Source organism: Anolis carolinensis, chromosome 1 (genome assembly GCF_035594765.1).
Source record: "Anolis carolinensis isolate JA03-04 chromosome 1, rAnoCar3.1.pri, whole genome shotgun sequence".
NCBI lineage: Eukaryota > Metazoa > Chordata > Lepidosauria > Squamata > Dactyloidae > Anolis > Anolis carolinensis.
Genome location: NC_085841.1, coordinates 85,405,324 through 85,411,323, shown reverse-complemented (window position 1 = coordinate 85,411,323; position 6,000 = coordinate 85,405,324).

Below are 6,000 nucleotides of genomic sequence, written 5' to 3'. Positions count from 1 at the left end.
ATAGCAAAGTCCATCCGTCCACCTGCATCCAAAGCAGTGAAGCAGCTGGTGGAACAAAGCAGGCAAGCAAAATAGCCAACCAAAGATCTGCCTGCCTGCCTGCCACTGCCTTCAATCCAGGTGCAGTCTTGTTTTTATCTTACTGGAGGAGTCCCTGGTGATTGTCAATGTTTTCCTGACACAGATTAACTCTTCCTTCCCCAAGACAGATGGCTGAGAAATCTTTGCATTTCTATAGCTGCTACAAGGAAGACCTTGTCCTCCAAGACCTGGCTACAGGATAGTTAAAAGAAAGACAGGCCCTCCAGCACTTCACAGATAAAAAGGTGGAACATCAATGGCTAAGTAAAGTCAAAGCAGAGCCGGCCCTAGGTATTTTTCAAGTGTAGGCGAACAGAATTTTGCCCCCCCACCCCAAACCAATCACTGAAAAATAAAATTGTTGGATAGGCGAAAATGTTGGATAATAAGGAGGGATTAAGGAAAAGCCTATTAAACATCAAATTACATTAAGATTTTACAAATTAAGCACCAAAACATCATGTTTTACAACAAATCAACAGAAAAAGCAGTCTTGACTGCGCCCCCGTATGTTTTGCGCCCCAAGCGACCGCTTAATTCACCTCATTGTTGGACCGGCTCTGAGTCAAAGTGTGAGCAAGATAACAAAAGTCATCATTAATATAGAAGCACTAGGAGAGGCTCTTGCCAAGTTAATGGAGTTCAAACTACTTTCTCAATTTGAACTCAGTTGAAGTAAATAGAGAACATAGAAGGAAAGTGGGAGAAAGAGGAGGAACTGGGACATTTTAAAAGCAATTGAAAAAGTGGCATGGCAGAGGATGAATCAGGACAGTTGGAAAATATGAGCACTTCTTGGTTGTATTTATCCCCAAGTCGATTGTCTTCCTTGATCTACATCTTTTTCAGTAGGTAAATGCCAGAACCTAAGAGATAGTGAAAGCAACTGTAGGAGTAGAAAGAGCTTTCATTGCAATGACAAATAATAAGGGAAATAAAGTTTCACTCCTAAAAAATCCATGCTTAATATTAACTGTGCTAAGTACAGCTAGGAAATCAGAAGACATTTACTTCTTGGGAGGAGAGCAATAACCAGTCTTGATAAAATAGTGAAGAGTAGAGACATCACACTGACAACGAAGGTCCACATAGTTAAAGCAATGGTATTCCCTGTAGTAACCTATGGATGCGAGAGCTAGACCATAAGTAAGGCTGAGCGAAGGAAGATAGATGCATTTGAACTGTGGTGTTGGAGGAAAATTCTGAGAGTGGCTTGGACTGCAAGAAGATCAAACCAATCCATACTCCAGGAAACAATGCCCAACTGCTCACTGGAGGGAAGGATATTAGAGGCAAATATGAAGTACTTTGGCCACATCATGAGAAGACAGGAAAGCTTGGAGAAGATCATGATGCTAGGGAAAATGGAAGGAAAAAGGAAGAGAGGCCAACCAAGGGCAAGATGGATGGATGGTATTCTTGAAGTGACTGGCTTGACCTTGAAGGAGCTGGGGGTGGCGACGGCCAACAGGGAGCTCTGGCGTGGACTGGTCCATGAGGTCATGAAGAGTCTAAAGCAACTGAACGAATAAACAAAGTGCTTTTCCATTTAACATAGAGTGAAGAGGAATCTTTTGGTGTTTTTGCTATTGGCAAAAATGATTTTAAAATTTCATATGTTGATAAATCCTGCTGAGAATTCTGGACTGGTGATTCTAGGAAAAGCTACCGAAAAGACCCTCTCTCTTGTTCTCACTAACCAAACCTGTGAATGTGATGGGGGTGATACAGCATGCTTGAAAGCCTGAAGGACAACCATAGTGGATAAATCATATGGAAAACAGATTAATAATGGAATGCTGTCATTATCCTGAAGATCCAACATTATGTAGTAGTTTTAAGCATTAGATGATGACTTTGGAGATCAGGGTTTGATTTCCTGCTTGGCCATGGAAACTCACCTTGGGTGAGTCCCGCTCTGTCTCAGAAAACCCCATGATAGGCTCACCTTAGGGTCACCATAAGTCAGAAATTACTTGAGGGCACACAATAACAACAACAGCCAATTATTATTTTCCTCCAATCTTACAAATATCCCTGCAACAACATCAACATACACAGAACAATCAAAATAAAAGAATAAGTACTAAACTGATGCTGGAATGCAATTAGGGCACAAATAGTTGTACTTTCCCAGAGGTTGTATAAGTGTGGTCCCTAAGGCAAGCCACTCATTTTGCAAGCAAGACACACACACAGCCCTGTCTCTCTCACCTTTGACTTGATGGATGGGGAGTTAATTGACGGTTGTGCAAGGGGAGAGCTCAAGGCCATGGCGCCTATTGTGCAACAGTGGATTCCAACAGAACTATTTTTTCATATATTTACATGTCATTGAAAGTGTATAGAATCTTGGCCGCGATCTAAACAAGGCACATAATCAGTACGAAGTCAATGGTTTGGAAGGAGGTATTTGACATGGAGAATTCTGAAAATGATATAAATCAGAAACAGCCCTATTGGTTGTGCTACATGTGGTAATTTCTGGAAGGACATGAAATATTTTGGAAACCAGTGACAGATGAAATCACAGGCAAATCTCATGGAGCTATTTGTGGCTGCGAGGAACAACTTGAAATGTACTGGAAATAGAGTAAGAACAAGATTATTTTAGTTTGTTCAGAGTAGAAGGGAGGAAAAGTAAGCACTTTTCCTAAATGTACTAACAAATTTTAAACTGCTACCAGAATCCTGTTGGGCACGTACAAATATATAACCTACAGTTACATATTTGTAATTGCTACATATTCCTGGCCCCTATGAAGCCCCAAGTTATATAGCGACCATGAAAGTCGCCCAAACCAATGAGAATCCATTCCCCATGAATTGAGAAACAACCATCAGACATTGCCACCCCCCACTCCCCTCATAGGAGGGGCTTTTGTTACAGGTGCCCCCTTTCTGCCAGCTGTGCCAGGAGTTAATCATGGAAAGGAGTGAGAACATCAGAAAGTCACTTCTCATTCAACAGTGAAGTAGACCCCAGCACCTTAGCAACTGTTTTCTGTAAAGTGAGGGTGGGGAGTGCCATTTGGCCAGAATCTACTGTGTAGCAATGTGGTTGCTATCTAGTACATAATGGCTAAACAGGATTCCACTACCTGGCTTTAAAAAAGATCAGTGGATATATTTACCACCGTGACTTGGCCACGGTGGTCCACGCTCTGGTTACATCCCGTTTGGACTACTGCAACGCTCTCTACGTGGGGTTGCCTCTGAAGATGGCCCGGAAGCTCCAACTAGTACAACGGGCGGCAGCCAGATTAATAACTGGGGCGGCATACAGGGAGCGTACCACCCCCCTGCTAAGCCAGCTCCACTGGCTGCCGATATGCTACCGAGCCCAATTCAAAGTGCTGGTTTTGACCTATAAAGCCCTAAATGGTTCTGGCCCAATCTACTTGTCCGAACGTATCTCCTCCTATGAACCAGTAAGATCACTAAGATCATCTGGAGAGGCCCTGCTCTCGGTCCCACCTGCCTCACAGGCGCGGCCGGTGGGAACGAGGGACAGGGCCTTCTCGGTGGTGGCTCCCCAACTGTGGAACACCCTCCCTGGAGATATCCGACAGGCTCCTACCCTGCTGGGATTCAGAAGGGCCGTGAAAACATGGTTATGTGCCCAAGCTTTTGATGAGTAAATGACAAAGTTGACATGGCCTGATTTAAGGATGAAGCATGAGGATCTCGGATGAATGGAATTAATTATATATTCGTTTTTAATGTTTTTATAATGTGTTTTAACAATGTTATTAACAGATCTGTTTATATAGTTTTGTTTTTATGATTGCAATTTGGGCATTAAATTTTGCCAATTTTTGTAAGCCGCCCTGAGTCCCCTCGGGTAAGAAGGGCGGGGTATAAATGTTGTAAATAAAATAAATAAATAAATAAATTTACCAATTATTTACAAAGGTATACAGATGACCCTCCATCTTTGCATGTTTGACTTTGTGGATTGGACTGATGGAGAGCCAGAGAGGTCCTGGCACCCCGTTTAGCATGTCAGCAAGACGCCTGACAACAATCGGGAGCTCTTGGCTGGCTACAGGCACAACAGTCGAGGTAAGAATGGCTATTAATGAGCCAAACTGGACTGGGATCCAGGACCAGTCCAAAGCAGAAATACTCCAGATTTCTATGTCCATGTAGACAGGCCCTAGGTACTCAAGTGTGATTCCATAGTCAGCTTCTGGTGGAAGTCAATCATAAATGATGTAGAGCTTCCTAGAGAGGGTTTTGTTTTTTTTGGTATATGTTGTATTTTTTCACTTTTACCTTGTGCTCCTAACCCCAGTCAATGTGGAGGGCTGGCTATGTGCCTTATTAGGAGAAAAACTGGATTATTTCTGCACAAATAATGTAAATAGAATGAACCGGGCTATGACATGCCTTGTATGCGTAGTTTTCTTTTTCTTTGAAGTAGAATGTTCTGCCTTTGAGCATGCATCCAACTGATAGTTCATGTCACAAAGTACAGGAAGAGGCATAAATCAGGATGGCTGCCACTAAAGAGTTGAGTTATCCTGGCCTTTTTAGGACCACCAGCTCATTTGCAGCTGCCTGGCCCATGTCTGCTTCAGAAAGCCAGTTCCTCAAGTGGATAGTGTTTCTGCTTGACAGAAATGGGGAAGGACAGCACTGGGGTGGTTGAAGCAGGACTATAGTTCCAACTTTGGAGACTTGATTTGCCTCCTGTGACCATACTCTATATACTGAATTATTTCAAAGGAATTAATTAAGCGGCAATCAGTACATTTACCAGGGATGCCAACAATGGAAACTACACTGCTGGGATGCACAAAACTCTTCATCTCCCCCTGTGTGGGTGTTGGGAAAATGAGACATTAAAAATGTTCTAAGCCACGCTGCCTTTTGCCTAATGGACAATTTACCAGGGGGTCTAGACTCCTTATATTCCCAGCACCGGTCCTCCATATCTCAGCCCCCAATTAATCTTGCTTTCTTCCTGCTTAATGTGACCCAGAATTTGATTCTTAAATTGTTAAAATAACACATTGGGGGATTTAAAAATCCAAAACAAATTGTGTATCAGACCAGTTGTAACAGGACTCAAACTGAAATTAATATGCAAACTTGTAGAGCAACAAATTGTACCTTTTTTTGTTTTTACTAGGACTCCCAGAATCCTCTATCCCTGGCAATACTGGCTGGGAAACTTGGAGAGTTATGCTCCAAAAGAGTAACTTTTCTAAGCTCTGCGAACCTTGCTGACCAGTGGGCCAGTGGACACGTGCGCCCGCACCATGCCAGACTTGGTTGCTTGCCACTTGATTATGCCGCTTCTTGAGCTTATTAATTGGAGGGATAAATCAATGAACAGTGGGAGAAGTAGGGTGCCTCCAGATGGCTTTGCTCCAATAATGTCACACAATGACCTATTCGACGAGTTAGCAGAAATATAAAAAGAGCAGTGATTAGAGTTGGGCATCCCCTCTCAACACTGTGTACACAAAATGCTTTAACCACACACTCAAAGAGGCCTCTAGGCTGACTGTGGGTTAGAGATCGGGTAGCGATAAGTGAGGTCCAGAAATAAAAATCATTGACCTGGGCCATGATGTGATATCCAGGTGGTCTTACAAAATGGGTGACAGTATGCACTCCAATATTTCACAATTTAAAACTGAGACGTGTGGACAAGCAACAGCAGGGTGTGGTCAAGTTATTCAAGGATTATTCTAACAATTTAAGAACACTTAAGCTTGGAGAGCTTGGAGAGATTGCAGCAGTTTTCTTTCACTTGAGTATACTGGGACAAGCATGATTCCTCCCCATCTTAGTCCCTTTCTCGAATTGAATCAAATAGGTGCAAACTAATTTTGCAATTTGAACTTAACTTGCAGCAACTGAATGAAGCTGAGGACAAAGGGGGAAACTGGGACAAGAAAAAAGAAA